Here is a 19,441-nt window from a genome sequence, read left to right on the forward strand (position 1 = left end):
CCTGGTTGCTGTTACCAAGAGCGTTGACTGTGGAGCCAAGTAAATTAAAACTGTTAACTATCTCAATCTCCTCGCCATCATGCTGATGCTGCCAATTGGCCCAGTGATTAGAATCTTTGTTTTCTTGACATTTAGCTTCAATGGATATTCCAATAGTCAGGAAGACTGGGTAATGACTCTCCCGTAAGTGGTTCTTCAACAGGATGGATTTTTTTTTTTAGTTATGGTTACTTTACCAGTTCTTAAAGTGATTTTTGGATATTTGCTCTTAGTGAGAAGAGGCAACAAAAGGCCAAGCACCCTGTCACCTTACATTTCTGCTTCACATTATACCATCCTCATAATTGCAACAGAATACTAAATGCCCTTCATAGGTGCAACAGAGTCTTCTTTCCCAAGTGCATTTCAGCTTAACAACAATTTTTGTATCATAGGTACTAAATGTAACTTCATTGCTGTCTAGTCAGACCGACTGACTCAGAGCTGACCCTCCAGTGGATTTTCTATGACTGTAAATCTCAGGGAGGAGGAGATTGCCCTTCTTTCTGTGGTAAAGCTGCAGGTGGATTTGAACCACCAGAGAGTGACACCACATTGGGTTAGCAGCACAGTGTTCTCTGGGCTACATTATTAGTGCTGCAGTACAAAAATAGAAAAAGAAAACAACAAACAAAAAGAAGGCTGAATCTTGAGATATGTGTGTAAAATTAAATATTAAGTGAGTGTGTTAAAATTCAAGTTAACATTGTCTTTATGACCTGGATCTCTTTTACCAAAATTATTTTTTGGTAAAATCTTATTTTATGAACTTGTTAGTTTACCAATCAAACTTTTTTGTTGATTGAAAACTATATCTGCTAATGGGAAAGGAATAATCAGAGTTTTCAGTTTAAAGAGTGCTCTGGTGTCCTAGTGGTCAGTAGCTGCACTGCTAACACAAAGGTATGTGGTTTGAATCCACTAGCTGCTCCATAGGGAAAAATGAGCAGTTTCCTTCCATGTGACTTATTGCCTCTGAAAACCTGCTGGAGGGTCAGCTAAAGTACATAACAACTACAGCAAAAGCTAGTAACGTTTAGCATTTTTTTCATGCGTTTTTACTGGCCATCGAACTTTCTTCTTTGGTGAAATATCTGTTTATATCTTATTCCCATTTTGTGGCTGAGTTGTTATTTTTTCTTGTTGATGTGTTGGAGTACTCCATAAATTTTGGATATGAATCCCTTATCAGATATGTCATTGGTGAATATTTTTCCCAGTCTGTAGACTTTCTTTTTACTCTGTTAGACAAGTATTTTGATGCACACAAGGGCTTGATTTTTAGAAGGTCTCATTCAGCTATGTTATTGGCTTCTGGTTGTGGGGTGTTTATTATGCTTAAAAGTCTGTTCACGTCATAGATTAGGCACTCAAGGCTTGTTCCTGTTTTTTCTTTGATAATCTTTATAGTTTTGACTTTTACTTCTAGGTCTCTGATCATTCTTGAGTTGGGTTTTTTTTTGGTTTTGGTTTGTTTTTTGTTTGTTTGTTTGGTGTGAGGTTTGGGTCTTGCTTCCGTTTTCTGCAGACAATGTCAGATTTTTCCAGTGCTGTTTGTTAACGAGGTTCTTGGTTCCCCCCCTTAATTGATTTTGCATCCTTGTCACACATCAGTTAACCATAGGTAGATGGGTTGACTTCTGGGTCCTCAATTCTGTTCCACTGACCTATGTGTCTGCCCCTCTACTAGTCCCATGCTGTCATGTCATGACTGCTATGGTCATGTAGTAAGTTTTAACTTTTTTAAAAAGACTATTTTGACCCTAGTTAACCATATCAAAACTAAAATCCACTGCGATCAAATCAATTCTGTCTCACAGGAACCCTATCAGGTTGAGTAAAACTGCTCTCACAGTGTTTCCAATGCTGTATATTTCTGTGGACTTTGACTGCTACATGTCTCTTCCATTAAGGGGCTGGTAGGTTTGAACTATTGATCCTTTTGGTTACTAGCTGAGTACTTTAACCAATTTTCCACCAAGGTTTGTAAGAAGAATTATGCTCAGTTGTACTATTTTCACTAGATTGCTGATATCATAAGAGTCGGGGAAAGCACTCATACTTAATGAATTAATAGAAAACATGTAAATACATGTTACTGTTTAGATAAAGGTGAATATGGAATTGTTAAGTTCTTCCCTGGACTTCTTACTGCAAAAATTCTCCTTGCGGCTTGTGTTTATTTTTACACATACAACTCAAGTTCATGTGTTTTGTTTTAATGTGAGAGATTTTTCCTATGATAATCTCTACCTTCTCTACATTTTAATTGAGTTTTCAGACTAGTATCTTTTACAGTTGTTTTGAAAATGTGCGTGATAATTGATTCCCATTTGATATAAAACCAATTTTGACTCTAAACTAACCCATTAATCAGATCAGAACTTGGGGGGAAAAAAACCCAACCAACACTGCAACAAGTTTAAACTACTCTAAGTGATGTTTATGTGAATTTGTCTAGCAAGTACCCTTCTCTCTCTCTCTCTCTCTCTGCTCCATTTTATTTTGCTATGGAATTAATCTGCATTAGCTGAGTGTACTTCTCGTGAGGAGGAACAAGGGTATTTGCTGGATTAAAAATATTACTGTTGTGTAATTAACACACAACAGTAATATATTGAGTGAAAGAGTGAGTGAGAAGAGAGATTCAGAAAGTATTTTTGGTGCACATTCTTTTTCTTAAAGCTTATTCTTTGTACTTATAAGCATAGATGGCAAACAGCACACAACTATTGCTCAATAGCTATCATTGACCTGGTTTTATGAGACTAGAGTTGGAGAACTCAAGTGTTTAAAAACATATATCTAGTTCGCACTTGATTCTTCCCGGAATGTCCATACCAGATTATAAATTCCAAGCATATTTTTCTTAATGGGTTGTCCTTAAACCTCAAATCACCTTCCCATCACTGGTCTAATTCAAATTTTGGTGTCTTTTGTCTACTAGAGCCATTTTCATCCACAGCTACATCCTTACTTTTATGCTACAGGCAGAGTCACCACCCATCCACCAGTCTGTCCTGTTGTGATTATTTGTCTAGTGCTGTGATGCTTGGAAAGATGGAAGGTCAGCAAAAGAGAGGAAGGCCTTTGATAACATAGACTGACACAGTGATTGCAACAATGGGCTCAAGTGTGTCAGTTATGATGAGGCTAGCACAGGATAGCACAGGCTTCAGATACGTTGTTCATAAGTTTATTATTAGTTGTACTGATGGCACCTACAATGACAACAGTATAATGCTGGAGTCTGGTATTTCAATGGTCAGCAAACCTACCCATGCTTGGCAGATTTTAACCGAGTTTTCAGACCAAGGTCAGCCAGGAAGAAGGTGGTCTCCATGTAAAAATTAACCAACGAAAACTCTGTGTTGACAACAGAATAGTGTTCAATATAGCACTAGAAGATGAGATTCTAGGTTAAGAGCCCTCAGAATACACAGTGGTTGCAACACTGTACTTAGTGAGACCTACAGTTTTGAAGATGGCACAGGTAGGTTAGCATTTCATTCTCTTGTACTTGGAGCACCGTTAGTTGGGGCTACCTCTATAGCCACGAACAAATAAAATTCTTCTTTATGATTCTATGTTTCAGTATTGTCTTTCTGGCCTAGTATTGATTGTTACCACTGGTATCTGACTCAATTAGTCCACAATTTATTGTTTATGGTGCTTTCCCTTCTTTCTCTCTTTAATAAAATGGAATCGCACAACAGTTATAGAGCATTAGTTTGTATCCTGAGGATTGCTTTTCTGTCAAGCGATATTAAAATTGCATAGAAAATTCATGATCGACAGCTTGCCACACAGAAAGCTTAAGTGAAAATTGAAAACAGAGTATGTGAATTACAAATAATATGATATTAATTGTTGTTTCTGTTGTTAGGTGCTGTCAAGTATGACCCATAGTGATCTGATAAAAAACAAATCTGAACCCTATCCTATCCTGTGGCATCCTCACACTTCCTGACACACTAGATCCTATTGTAGCAGTCATTGTGTCAGTCCGCCTGGTTGGAGGTGTTCTTCTCCTTCTCAGACCCTCTGGCTTTCTGAGCATCAAGTCTCTCTTCAAGGAATAGTCCCTCCTAGCAACATGCCTTATGCATCAGAGAGTTGGACAATGACTAGGGAGGACAGAAGGAGAATTGACGCCTTTGAGCTGTGGTGCTTGAGAAGAGTATTGAATGTACCATGGACTGCCAAGAAAACAAATAGATTCATCCTAGAGAGGGTTAAACCAGGCTACTCCTTGGAGTCAAGGATTCTGGGGCTTCGTCTGACATACTTTGGACATGTAAGGAGAGACAGGTCTTTAGAGAGGGACATATTGCTGGGTAGAATAGAGGGACAGCGCAGGAGGGGAAGACCCTCTAATGAGGTGGATTGATTCAGTGACTGGGGTAATCAGGATGGGTGTGTTAGAGGCAATGCGATTGGCACAGGATAGAGCAGGGTTTAGGGCTGTTGTACATAGGGTTGCTATGAGTCGCAAATGACTCGATGGCACATAACAACAACAGCAACATGCCAGATATCTGTGAGGCTAAGCTTTATATCCAGGACATAATTTTTGTTCTTTTGGCAGTCCATAAGATATTCAGTACTCTTTTCCAACACCACAGCTAAATGACATCAATTATTGTTCTCTTATCCTTCTTTATTGTCCAGCTCTCAGATGCATAGCAAGTGATCAGAAAGTTCATGGCCTGAACCAGATGCACCTTAGTCCTCAAACTGGCATCATTACTCCAAAATAATTTGGAGAGGTCCTTAACTGCAGACTTTCCCAGTGCAGTACATCTCAGGATATCCTGACTGCTGGGACCAAAGGTGTTGATTACAGATTGTAAGATGAAGTTGTTGACAGTTTCAATCTTTTCTCCAGCTATCATGTTGTCACTCAATGTCCAGGGGTAATAATTTTGGTGGGTGGTTTTTTTTTTATGTTGAAATCCTAATATAGTAAGTGTAGCTCCAAATTTATATATAATTTTGTTGTAGCAGTAATAATAAATCTAAAAGGATGAGAGAAGAAGAGCTCATGACTTTGAGTTGTGTTGTTGAAGAAGAGTACTGAATATCCCATGGACTGACAAAAAAACAAACACGTATGTCTTAGCAAAAGTTCAGCCAGAGTGCTCCTTGGAGGCAAAGATGGCCAAGCTTCATCCCTTATATTTTGTACATGTTACTAGGAGAGGCTGTTCCTTGTAAAGGGACATCATGCTTGAAAAGATGTAGGGTCAGCAGAAGAGAAGAAAATGCCCAATGTGTTTAATTGACATGGTAACTGCAGCAGTGTGACCAGGTATGTCAGAAATGATGAGGAAAGCACAAGATAGGATAGGGTCAGATCTGTTCTTCATAGGACCACCATGAATTGTACTTGACTTGAAAACGTCTAAAAACAACAACCACCAGCATCCCTTTTTAGGGAAGTAAGTTGTGATTCCAAATACTCATGTACTTGAATTTTTTAAGTGAATCAACAGTGGTTGATCTCAGTTCCTGATCCCTACCGTGTCTTGGTGGGCAATTAAGACATTTAGTAAAGCCAGCTATTTGGGATTAAGAAACTAAAAATCAAGTCCAGCTTTGTAGACAGATGTTTGAGTACTAATCCACAAAAACATCTTCGGTTATTACCTGCTAAATATGTTTCTCTGTTGAGGGAGGGAAAAATCTATTTTGTATGTGATTTCTAGACAGCAAACATTGTTAATTTTTCTTACAAACCATCCTGTTAGATAGATCTGAACTCTTTGTTCCAAAGATCACTCAATGCGTTTTGTTATCTAGGTTTCTAGTGCATTGTGATATGGAGACACTCTTTACTATTTCAAAGTAAATTTTATTTTAAAAATGAATTTTTACCCCAAATGGAAAGATATCTGTGTTCTGAATATTAATGGCAATAACTTTAGGCAGTAAGACTGTACAGTAAAAGTTTTTTGAACTCATGCAATGTGGTGTTTATAAATAAACTTCTTGCATGAATAAAAAAGCATTGCTGCATTAATTTCAAATCAATTTGACTAATTCAGAAAATAAAAATTGATTAGTTAATTAGTGAGGGCACAGTCTACTAATATTTCTCTTCAGCCACTTCAGTGAATTTATTGGATGGCATGATAGGAAGCATGGTCTTTGGATCTACTTTTGACTTAAAAATTTATAATCTAGAATTAAAGAATATTTTATCTCAAAGAAACAAGAGATATTGCAAATAATATAATTGTTTTGCTTTATTCGTTTTATATGTCTCATTCATTCAGATAATTTTCTAATTAATCTTAACTCTTTTTATTTGCTGAATAGTATAGTGGTAAAAAAATTCAGGGTTTGCAATCAAATGCTTTTACTTCTAAGTATATGATTTCACTAGTGGAACAAAATACTATAATGTGATTGGTTCAATATGCATATTTCTAAAAATATTAAAAACCCAAATTCATTGCTATTGAATCGAACCAAGTTGTATCTGACCCTTCAGTCAGTTTTCTAGAGGCTGTAAATCACATGAGGAGAGATTGCCCATCTTTTCTGGTGAACTGTTGGTGTATTTGAACCGCCATTGGGTTACTAGTACAATTCTTTAAGTACTAAACCACCAGAGCTCTCAGGTGGCTTATAAGAACAGAAATTTGTTGTTCCAACTCTGGATGCTAAGAAGTACAAATCAGAGATTTTACAGAATTGTAGCCTCTTCTGGTTTCCAGCTACCTTAACTGCAGATACGTGATCTTGCAAATCATCAACAGCTGTGGGACTAGAATAAGAGAGAGTGCTTCTCACACTGGGCAGCAAGACTTGAAGGAGATTGGAGCAATACCTTAGTGAGATCAAAACTCTGGTGAGAACGAGTCCCTGATGATTGCAGTGGAGAGACTAAAATGCTGTGGAGAAAATATAGCAAAGTGTAACCAGAGGATCCCTGAGATAAAGGCCACAGTTAAAGGTTTTGCTTTACTTGCTGGATAATTAAGAAGCTGACTTAGAACTAGTCTGAAGCAAACCTTGCTGTATGGTTCAGGAAAGCAGTTTTTTAATTTGTGTTGCTGAACTGAAACCATAGCCTGGACTAATTGAAGAATTGTGCCTTGGGACTGCGGGGTAAAGTCTGGATTTGTTTTGGGTGATATTCTTTACCTTCCCTGCTTGCCAACTTGTTTCCCTAACAAACCACATTCTCAGTACCACAACTATGAGTAAAATCTGTGAAACAACAATGAATAAACAAAGCCCTTGCTGTTGATGTGGTTCTAGAGGCCCCATGGGGTGGATTTCAGGCTCTTTGTCTGATTTCTCCTCTGGGATGGTGCAGAGCTGTGTTATATTCACTCCCTCTGACTATTTCAGAGAAATGCTCACAGCTCTGCACACCCATGTCTCATTCTCTGCTCTTTAGACACTGTTCCTTCTAAGATATATGAGAGATAAACTGTCCCCTGCCTCTTCCCTAGATCCTTTTGGCTCTTGACAATTTTTATTGTCCTTTGGGTTGTAGCTGCAGCTTTCTCTGTTGTACCCTATCTGTTTCTGTGTCTTTTCTTTTCTAAAGATGACTAGTCATGAAGGATCTGGATGCAGCCTATTCCAGTACAACGTCATGTTGGCTGTACTGATAGCATCTTCAGAGACTTTATTTGCAAACAAGTTCACATTCATAAGTACTGAAGTTAGGGCTGCAACATATACTTGGTGGGGGAAAATTCAACCCATAACTAATTCAGGGAAAGTTATATTAATTCTTAAAGTCCATTTCTTCATTTGTAAGATGGGAAATTATATTAACTCTTCTATAGTTGTGCTTTGAAGATTTAGGGAAAGCATCCATGCAAAGCTCCGATACTTACACTTTGAGTCAAGGATCTCACTTTGATATGTGTTTATAGATGATAGATTAGATAGTTAGATAGCTATAGATAGCTAGCTAACTAGCTAGATAGATAGATTTGTATAGATAAATATAGATGTCTTTAAGTGGTACGGTCACTCAAAAAGACATTTAAAAGTAATCATTAACCAATAGGCCACCATGTGCCCTACAATTGTATGTTGGAAAAAAATACCATAAGAATCCAATAAGTAAAAACTCTCATATGCTGCTAGCATGATTAGGGCATATCTAGGACATTCAGTGTTCATAGATGGTGATCCTTGACAACATGACATTGAGATGAAATTAGACAATACCAGAGAAATCATAAAGTGAAGGAAGAATAACTTTTTATAAGGAAAATGGTACTGTGTCTTTTCTCTGAAGATCCTAAAGAGAAATTTCTAAGTATAAAGAACATTATTAAGAATTGATTGAATGCCACTTTCTTAGAGATCTCCTTACAGAAAGTTGTGAAATAAAAAAAAAAATAAAGACTAAATATTGTATAATTCAATCATTGTGTGGATATTGGCTTACTTTTTCACTCTGTCTTTAAACTACTGTTTTCTATCTTTCTGTACTCTACTCTTTTCCTCAGTGTGTTCATCTATTCTTCCCATAAGATTTTATTTTACTTCAGCTGTTTGCATGCACATAAATAATTCTTGACTTGTAGAAATAACTTTCACCTGTTCCCAGGTGGTTTTTGACAATGAAAGTAAATGACTCTGTTTAAATATAAATTTTCAAAGAACTTCTGCACAGAGAATTTAACTCACTTTATGAATGTCTTCTCATAAGAGATTTATTTTCCAATTATGTGTAATAAATCTGTTTATATCTTTAGGATATTTTTTTACATTCATAGACTTTACTGTTTTATTAAGTTACTTTTCATCCTGAAATAAATTGCCTGCCAATGAGTTGAAGTGCATTAACTTTTGATGAAGAATGAAATGAAAGAGTATAAAAATATAGATAGATGGACAAAAGGAAATATTAAAACAACAGGGGACTCATAATAAAGTTTGAGGGGCCTTGTGACTGTGACTGTGTGGCTATTGTTTTTCTCAGACAGAACAACTTCCCAACTTTTCATATGACCTTGCTATTAGATTCTTATTCCATTAAATGAGACTAACACATCTGTTTCCCATGAGTCTTTACAATTTCATATTTAAGTACCTCCTGTCCTTGCTGATTTTCCTCTCTAATAGTCTCTATATAGAATATATATAGAGAATCTATATAGTCTCTATATAGAATAAGCCATACATCACATATGGAAGGATTCATCCATCGGAATGAAAATATTACCAAGCAGTAAGACCCAGATGCCATTGACATAGATACCAACTTTTATTTAACTTGGCTCAGGACTTTGTGTCTTGGAGATTAGATCTGATAAGGTTGGGAACGTCTGTGCACGTGTACGTGTGTGTGTAAACACATTTCAGTCTCTTTTAAAGTCATTCTGGCATCATTATCATTTAATATACAAGGGTACTTGGTGGCATAGTGGTGGTCAGAGTACTTGACTATAAAGATCAGTCGTTTGAAACCAGTAGGTACTCCAAGGGAAAAAAGTGTTGACAGTCTGCCTTGGAAGTCCTATGAAACAGTTCTACTCAGCCCTACAGTCACCATGCATGGGAACCAGCCTGAGTAAAATGGATTTGGAGTGAGTGTGTGTGTGTGTGTGTGTGTGTGTGTGAGTGAGTGTGTGTGTGTGTGTGTGTGATATTTTTGATTCATTTTAAGCCTCCACCAAGTTTCTGAGGCTATATTATTTATAAGAGGAGGCCATTCATCTTTCTGCCAAGAAGCATTTCGTGAACTGAACCAGCCTTTAGATTAGTAATTTGTGCCACCAGTGCTCCATGTATATGTACACATACATTTATAGATTCATAGTGGTCCTTGGGAGCTTAAAAGCACCGTGGTTTGGAGCTATGCTGCAATACTGATGGCCCACAGTTCAAATCCACAAGCTGGCGGGCGGCGGTTGGCTGCGGGCGGGCTATGCAGCGTCTGGCGTCTCGGCGGCCGAGAGGGGCGAGGTGGCGGCTGCCGAGTGGCGCGGCCTCGGACTGTAGCCGTGTCAACGTGTTATGATGCCATCTCGCACCAACCTGGATGCTGGGATTCCCAGTAGTAAAGTGAAATACTCAAGACTTTCCACAGACGATGGCTACATTGACCTTCAGTTTAAGAAAAGCCCACCTAAGATCCCTTACAAAGCCATTGCCCTTGCCACTGTGCTCTTCTTGATCGGCGCCTTTCTCATCATCATCGGCTCCCTCCTGCTGGCAGGTTACATCAGCAAAGGGGGGGCAGACCGGGCCGTTCCCGTGCTGATCGTCGGCATCCTGGTGTTTCTGCTGGGCTTCTACCACCTGCGCATAGCCTACTATGCGTCCAAAGGTTACCGGGGCTACTCCTATGACGACATCCCAGACTTCGATGACTAGCACCCACCGGGGGCCACAGCCGAAGTGGCACGGGTGGGACCCAGTACAGTTTAAGACACTGGGCAGCAGCTCAAGCTAAGGGCTAAGGAGTTCTGTAGTTCGAAGATATTTAGCAAGATTGGGGCCAAATTGTATGGGTCTATCCCAAAGCTGTCAACTGAGTTTCCAAGTAACTAAGTAGGACACGCTCTATTATTCATCTCCTGGCTTTGGCAAATCTTCCAACAAGTTTTCCACAGGAATCTATATCAAGGAAGAATAGTGATGTTAATAGTGTGAAGAGACACGGAAGGTCTTCTGCAGTGGAAAGTGTTCTCCCCAACCTCCTTCAAATTGAAATGTTCTTCTTAACAGTCTTTAATGTCAGTTTGTTCTGTGGCCAATGGAAAAATGTATGTTTGTTTTTTAAAGAGGGAACACAAGGTAAGCTTGTGGGATATTATATTGGTAAAAATCAGATAATGTCCCGACATCTGTTTACTCCTCTCTTCACTCACACACTTACTGAGAACAAGTGGGGATTTTTCTAACTCCGGAGCAGTTTTGAGAATGTAAACATGTACTTTGTTCACTACTCGTTCGGTTCTGATATGCTTTCCAGAAGGTGGCTCAGCAGACACTTTGCGTTGTCCTGTTCTCTGTAGCTCACGGTGCTTTGTGTAGCCTCTGTCTGAGGACGGGGTTTTTGGCTCTTTCCTGATGGAGAATTTGAGCAAGTGAGCACCTTGCGTTTTCCAGTCTCCTTGTTGGCCTCTGTATTTCTGCTGCTGTGCTGAAGATCAAGCCTGAATCACTAGAAAACCAGGCAGCTTAGTTTGATTTTGTTTTCCAGCTTACAGAGATGACACTCAAAAGCAATTAAAATGTGAAAATGCAAGTCTCAGCCTTAAAAAAAAATCCACAAGCTACTCTGAGGAAGAAAGATGGAAAAATCTCCTCCTAGCTGTCTCTGCTATTAAAACCCACTGGAGGGTCAGCTATGGGCCAGTTCTGGCTCAGTGGTAAACAACAACAGACTCTCTTCAGGGAGCTCCTGTGGCCTAGTGATAAAGAGTTAAACTGTCAGCCCAAAGGTAAACAGTTTGAATACACCTGCTGCTCTGCAGTAGAAAGATGGAGAATCTCTTATTTTGCAATTTATTGCCTCTGAAAAACCACTGGAGGGTGTGCTATAAGTTGATTCCAACTCAATGGTACATAACAACAGTAAAAACAAACTTTCTGCATACATTATTTCTTTTGGAAAAAATATTGATTAGCATATAACTCATATACATTGTATTCCATTCATTTACATTGTGTTTTATAAATTTTTCATTTATATTGTGTTTCATACAACCATTCATATACATTGTATTGTATTTTATTAATTATTGTTGATCTATGCCCATAATTAACCAGTCTTTTCAAGTCCCATTGAATCTTCCCTATTCCTTCACCCCCTTCCCAATTTGCCCACCGACCTCTGCTATCCTAGTGATTTCCACCCTTCTTTTCCCACCTCCTTTCTTCTTTCTCCTTCCCCTTTTGAATAAATTATATACATCTTGCTCGGTTATCCTTCTGTTTTTGCAATAACGGTGTTATACAGTATTTGCCCTTATGAGACTGAGTTCACTCAACATAATGCTCTCTAGACTCTCCTATGTTATATAATTGTTGTTGTTTGTTGTTGTTAAGTGCCATCAAGTTGTAGAAGATTCATAGCCACCCTATGAACAAAAGACCTGAGCTCTGTTCATAGAGTTTTTGGAGGCAAGCCTTTTCAGAAGTGGATGCCACTCCTGCTTCCATGCTTGTTTTAATCGGAAAGCTCCACCAAACACTGTCCACCATGTGTAACCATTATCAAATTTAACACATCGGTGTCACAGTGTTCAGCATCACAGCAACCACGAGTTACCGCTGTACAGCAATGCACAGACCAGAGCTATACCACTTAGAAGAATGTTTGACAAAATATCCCTTGGTGTTTCTATTCTAATTTCCTTGAGATATTTTCCTCTCAGTGGAATATCTGGGTCATAGGAATTTCTATGTTCAGCTTTTTGAAGAAAGGCCAAACTGCCTTCCAGAGTGGTTGCATTATTTTACAATCCTACCAACAATGTATGAAAGTTTAGTTTCTGCATCCTCTCTAACTTTTGTTGCTTGCTGCCCTCTTAAATTTGCTACTGCTACTGGGGTGACATCTTATTGTTGTTTTGGTATGCATCTCTCTGATTGCCAGTGATGTTGAGTATTTCTTCATGTGTCTGTTGACCATCCGAATGTCTTCTTTTGTGAAGAGTCTTTTCTTGTCTGTTGCCCATTTTGTTTTTTAGGTTATCCATTTTTTCTTATGGAGGCCCTGTAGTTCTATTTCATATATAATTTCTTGCACTCTTCACCAAACCTCTGAATTACCCTTATCATTTTGAGTTTACCAAAGAAAAAAAAACAATTGAACTATAAGGGGTTTAAAAGCTTGTTCAAGGCAATAGAACTAGTCATTGAAAAACCTATTTTAGAATGAAAGGATTTGTATGCCATAGACCACACACTAAAACACTCAGCTATACCATCTCTTATTCACTTATTGTTACATGAGTGAATGCTTGTTTTCCTCATTTAACTAGAAGATTCTTGCACTAATTATCTCTGTAGCCCACACAGCACCTGCTATATACTTGGCACCAACAAATGCTGTTGACTTAACTATACACTTGGCCATGGGCATGAGAATTTCTAATTTAAACATCTTCTTGTAGCAATAACAGCTCAAAGAAAATCTATTTCTCTGTACAACTAATTTATGTAAAGCAAAAGAAATGACATAAAAAACAAAGCTTGACACAGTTCGAGTGTATGCTTCTACTGTAATAAAAGGAAGAGTTAATGTGTTCTTTGGAAGTCTGAAGTGAAGAGAAGTTGGCAGTTGAGAGATAACAACTAATTAGAATCTCACATTACAAACACTTTACAAAGAGACTAAAGAGACTGGAAGAGTTGTAGAAGAATGAGTGAGATGATTAAAGGTGTTAAAATATGTTTGTGAGGAAATGAGTTGTGAATATTTAACATAAAAAGAGAAATTATGGTTAGACAACGACTTCAGACATAAGTTTTGGAATAAACTGATAGGGAACAATTTTTATATAATTTAAACACACAAAATGAATTATACTTAAGGGGAAAAGTTTGATTTTTAATTAATTATTCAACCAATATCTTTTTAAAATGTATACCTTGGCCATGATATTATAAAATAAACCAAGGGATAAATTTATGAAGAGAAATGTGTCATTAGGATTGGAGAAAGATTCATCAAAGACTTCTAATATGTAGAAAACACGACTGTGTTGCTTACAATGAAGAGGGCTTGAAGCACTTGCTGAAGAAGACCCAAGACTACAGCCTGCAGTAGTCAACATAATGAAAACAGAAATTTTTACTACTGGTTCAGTAAAGAAGCATCATGATAAATAGAGAAAAGATTTAAAATTGTCAAGGATTTTATTTTATTTTAATCCATATTCAACACCCAGAGAAGTAATAATAAAACTAATCAAAAGATATATTGTATTGGTCAAATCTGCTACCAAAGAGTTCTTTAACATGCTAAAGAGCCAGGATGTCAGTTTAAAGACTAAGGTGTACCTGACCCAAGCAATAGAATTTTCAATGGTATATATGCATGTGAAAGTTGAACAGTGAATAAACAAAATGGAAGAAGAGTCAATGCCTTTGAACTGTGGTGTTGGCAAAAAGTACTGACTATATCATGGACTGGCAAAAGAGCAAACAAATCTCTCTCAGAAGAAGCTCAGCAAGGGTGTTCCTTAGAGGCAAGGATTCTTAGGCTGGATCTCACATATTTGGTCCTTGGAAGGGGACATCGTTCTTAGAAAGGTGGAGGATCAGAGGATGAGATGGGTGGACACAGTGTTTGCAACAGTGGGCTGCCACACCACAGAGACTGTGAGAGTGGGCAGGGTTGGACAAGGCTTCGTTGTTCATACAGTAACTGAGTCAGAATCAGCAGCATCTAACGACAACATATTTTTTCTTTTTAATTTCTTTTTATTTGAAAAATTTCCGGCTGTTTTAAAAAATTTAATTTTGAACATTAATTTCAGAACAGTCTCTCAAATCTCACAATCAAGAAACTGTTTACAGTTTAAGTAGAAATTTTCATCTTTAAAATGGTTTTCCATCGAGCATTATGACATGGTTCTACACTTACTCCAGATTTATCCTTATCCCTTTTTGGGATTTTGTTTTAATCCCATAAACTAGGATAATTCTGTTACATTGTAATCCAAGCTATTTAATAATACTGGGTTTCTACATTGAATAAATTATTTTTTATGGTTTTTAATCTATTATTGAGACTAATGATATATTATTTTTTATCTGTCTTGTGGCCAGTTTTCTTATCATACCAAGATTCTTCATTGGATTTGATGAGCTTTAGAAAAGCTCTGGTGGTACAATTGAATAGCAGTTGACTGCTGACTAAATGGTTTGCCGTTTTAATCTATCTAGTGGTGGCCAGTGATAAGAAGCTGCATCACAAATCCCAAAGGCATGTGGTTCAAAACCATCAGCTGCTTCATGGAAGAAAGATGGACATTCTACTCCTGTGCGATTTACTGTCTCTGAAAAACTCATTGGAGGGTCAGCTATGGATCATTTCTGACTCAATGGTTCACAAAAACAATAATAACAAAGTGCTTATGTAGTATAAAGTATTAATAACCTGGGTCTTTAAAGATTACAGCCAAGAAAAATTTCTATGGAGCAATACATAGGTGTGCCACGAGTCAGAATACTTGACTGCACCCTGTGATATTGTTATTGTTATTGTTATTGTTATTGTGTACTCAGAACCAATCCATAGCTGGCCCTCCAACAGGTCTTCAGAGGCAGCTAATCGCATAGGACAAGATTGTCCATACTTCTCCCGCGAAGCAGCTGGTGGCCTTGAACTACATGCCTTTGGGTTTGCAGGGCAACTTCTTGATGATAGCAAAAATTATTTTTAAATGTATTTTATTGTTTTTCCCATAATCTAAAAGTAATTTAATTTTTATATATTTTTTATATTTTTATATCACTTTTTTTTGCCTTCTAAATAACACTGTTAAAGAGCGCATTCTTTTAAGAACGTTAATTTATGTATGTGTTTTAGGTTCTTCCATTGACACATTGTTTTATAACATTGTATTTGCAATTTCATTTGATCATCCATATACATTTTTGTATCTTTAGTTAACAAAGCATTAATATAATGAGTTAAGTATAATGCCAATCAATATATTGTATATTGCCTTTCCCTTAACCCAACTTATCTATTTATTATTGTTTTTCTCCCCTTTCCTTGCTTCCCTGGTAACCACCTAAAATTATTTCTCTGTGTGTGAAAAACTTCCCTTGTATTGGTTTACTTACACACTAATTCTCTTAGATTTTCATGTTGGTTTGTCCATAATAGGCCTGTTGTGACTTACTTATTTTTCAGAGTATAATATCCTCTAGATCCATGCATGTTATGCAATATTTTGTAAATTCTTTGCAGTCTTTGTTTGTGTTGCATAGTACTCCATTGTGTGGGTGTGCTGATGCTTAGGTTATTCCTATCTCTTGCTATTTTAAATAATGCTGTAATAAGTAGAGGCACTTCTTGTCTTGTTCCAGCCTTTAATGTGTTATCTTTAGTGTTCAGTGATAAATACAGTTCTGTTGTTTTTAAAAATATTTTCCTCGCTAGGCCTAGTGTCAAGAAGCTGTGCTGCAATCCTGAAGGTACACAGTTTGAGGCCACCAGCTGCTCGGTGGGAGAAGGATGGGCAGTCTCCTCCCATGTGATTAACTGCCTCTGAAAATCCACTGGAGGGTCTGCTTTGGTTCAGTTCTGACTCAACGGTACACAACAACAACTTTAAAAAATAGAAATATTTTTGTTGTTATGCACCATCAGTCTGATCCTACTCGGTGCTGACCCTCCAGTGAATTTTCAGAGGCAGTAGATAGCATAAGAAGAAATTGTCCATTTTTCTCCTACAGAGCAACTGGTGGATTTGAACTGTGTGCCTTCCGATAGGCAGTGCATCTCATTTTCTAGGAGACTCTTGGTCAGGAAGATATTGAATTCTGTTTTATTTTATTTTGTTGTTGTTGTTATGTGCCATTGAGTTGGAACTGACTCATAACTGACCCTCTAGTAAGTTTTCAGAGGCAGTAAATCACACTGGAGGAGATTGCTTATCCTTCTGTGGAGCAGCTGGTAGATTCGAACTGCATGCCTTTGGAATTGCAGCACAGATTCTTACCACTAGGCCACCAGGGCCCCTTTTACATATAGCAATAATATGATTTTCTAACATAATATTTTGTATTAACATATGCATTTTTCCATCACTGTGAGTTTTCATGTGATGCAGATTTAAAGAACAATTTTCAATTGTTATTTAGATCAAGATTTCTATCATTTATCAAACTACTCCATTTCCTTCTCTTTCTTTTCTGCTTTATAATTAATTGTAATGCCTGATCTTTCCTTGTTGTTAAGTAAAATTGAGTTGGACCTGACCCGTAGCTGACCTTCCAGTGGGTTTCAGAGGCAGTTAATTGCATGGGAGTAGATTGCCCATCCTTCTCCCACAGAGCAGCTGGTAGATTCAAACTGCGTGCCTTTGGGATTGCAATGCAGTTTCTTACCTGTAGACTACCAGAGCTCTCAAAGGCAAGAAAAGAAAAATTCTTACCATCAGGCCAATTGGCAGCATGGTGATGGAAAAGAGATTGAGATTATTAACAATTACAGTTTACTCAGTTCCACAGTCACACTTTTGGCACCAGCAGTCAGGAAATGAAAAGATGAATTACATTGGGAAAATTGGCTGTCAGGGAGCTCTTCAGAATACTGAAGCTCAATGATGTCACTCTGGAGAGTAGAACATGCCTGATCCAGGCCATTGTCTTTGCAATTAGTTGTTATGTATCAGAGAGCTGGACAATGACTAAGAATAATAGAAGAAGAATCGATGCCTTTGAGTTGTGGTGCTGCAGAAGAGTATTGTACATGCCATAGACTGTCAAGACAACAAGGAGATCTGTCCTGGAGAGAGTGAAACCAAGTTGCTTTTTGGAGGCAAGGATTTTGAAGCCCATTTCACATAATTTGTGCACGTGGCCAGGAGGAACCAGTCTTTTGGAGAAGTACATCGTGCTTGGAAGGGTGGAAGGCAGTGCAGGAGAGAAAAAGCCTGGATGAAATGGATTGACTCAGTTGCTGGGATAATGGATGTAGGTGTGTCAGAGACCATGATGTTGGCTCAGGATAGGTTGGGGGGGGTTCAGAGCTCTTGTATATAGGGTCACTGTGAGTCACAGGTGACTTGATGACATATAAGAATAACAACAACAACAATGTCTGATTAAATCCTTATAGTGCCTTTTCTTTTCCCAAGCTGATCCACTTAGTAATTTTTACTTTCCTCTCCCTCCTTTTCCTTTCCTGTTTTACATCCCAGAATTATTCTGTATGAGTATAAATGTTCTTTTAGCTTTTTATAATGAGTGAGCTCTGTGGCCTAATGGTATAGCGCTGCACCATCAACCTAAAGGCATGTGGCTCGAATCCACTAGCTACTCCATGCTAGAAAGATGTGGTCTTATATAGCAATTGTCCTTTTTGTGACTGACTCATATAACTCAGTTTAACTTGTTCTAGATTTATCCATGTTGTGAATTATTTTGTGACTTCTTATTCATTTTTTCATGACATGCAATGCTCCGTTGTGTGAATTTACTATAGTTTCTTCAGCCATTTGTACATTGATGGGCCTTTGGGCCATTTCCAAGTTTTTGTTATTGTAAATAATGCTGCAGTAAATATGGGTATGCATTTATCAGTTGTGTCCAGCTCTTATTTCTTTGGATATATACCTAGTAGTGAGATTACTGGAGAAAATACTATTACTTTTTCCAATTTTCTAAAGAAATGCCAAACTGCTTTCCATAGAATTTGCACTATTTTATATTCTCACCAGAAGTATATGAGAGTTCCAATCTCTCTATATCCTTGCTAGCTTTTTTTTTTTTGCTGTCACATTCAATTTTGCTGTTATTGCTCAGATGAGATATTATTTCATTTTTGCTTTGAATGAGAGACCTCTGGTGGTCTGGTCCTTAGGCGGCTGTGCTGCTGAGCCAGAGGCCATGCCTCTCTGCTGGTTTGACTCCACCAGCAGCTCCAAGGGAGACGACGTGGGCAATCTCCTTCTGTGCTATTTATAGTCTCAGAGACCCATTGGAGGGTTTCATGAATTGGTTCCAACTTGGCCCCCAAGAGATAATGATGAGCTGAAGACTATGAGCATTCCTTCAGGTATTTGTTGGCCGTCTGAATGTCTTCTTTGAGGAAGTGCCTTTTCCTATCCTCTGCTCACTTTGTAATTGAATTCTTTGTCTTTTTCTTGCTGAGCATTAGGATTTGTCTATAAATTTTAGAGGTGCAGCCTTGTTAGCTGTGTCGTTGCCAAATATTTTCCCCCTCCCTCTAGGTTCTCTTCTTAGTCTTTTGGAGAAGTTCTCTGATACACATACTTATGTGATTTTTTAGGAAATCCCAGTCATCTGGTTTTGTCTCTGCTGGTCACACATTTTCCATTACACTTGATTTAATGTTTCTAATTATTAATATTGAACCATTTTTGGTCACAGTGTATTTTAAGAACTTGCTAAACTGTGAATCCACCGAACAAGTATATCATTAAATTTTTAAAAGTGAAAAACAGACTCTGAAATTAATTCTAAGAAACTGAGGATATTAATAATAGAACTCTAGCTGTAGCATTCCTATTTTGTCTTGTGACACAGCAAATAAGTCTGTAAGGCCATTGTTCTCTCTTCTCTGAGCATTTCGGTATAAAACAGTTAATTATCTGGTAGAATAATCAGAATTACTTTTGCTGTTGTTGTTGTTATGTGCCATCGAGTCGTTTCCGACTCATAGCGACCCTATGCACAACAGCCCTAAACCCTGCTCTATCCTGCGCCA

The 19,441-nt window shown here is 37.8% G+C and overlaps 1 protein-coding gene and 1 pseudogene across 3 annotated transcripts in view; both read left to right on the plus strand.

Moving 5' to 3' along the window:
• Nucleotides 1–19,441, plus strand: part of PDE1C (phosphodiesterase 1C, calmodulin-dependent 70kDa) — a 718,015-nt gene that overhangs the window by 512,648 nt on the left and 185,926 nt on the right. The window lies entirely within an intron of this gene.
• On the plus strand, nucleotides 10,030–10,395 carry LOC102856725 (annotated as a pseudogene).

This window comes from Elephantulus edwardii, unplaced genomic scaffold (assembly GCF_000299155.1).
Source record: "Elephantulus edwardii isolate Elephantulus edwardi_28Jun2011 unplaced genomic scaffold, EleEdw1.0 scaffold00059, whole genome shotgun sequence".
Taxonomy (NCBI): Eukaryota; Metazoa; Chordata; class Mammalia; order Macroscelidea; family Macroscelididae; genus Elephantulus; species Elephantulus edwardii.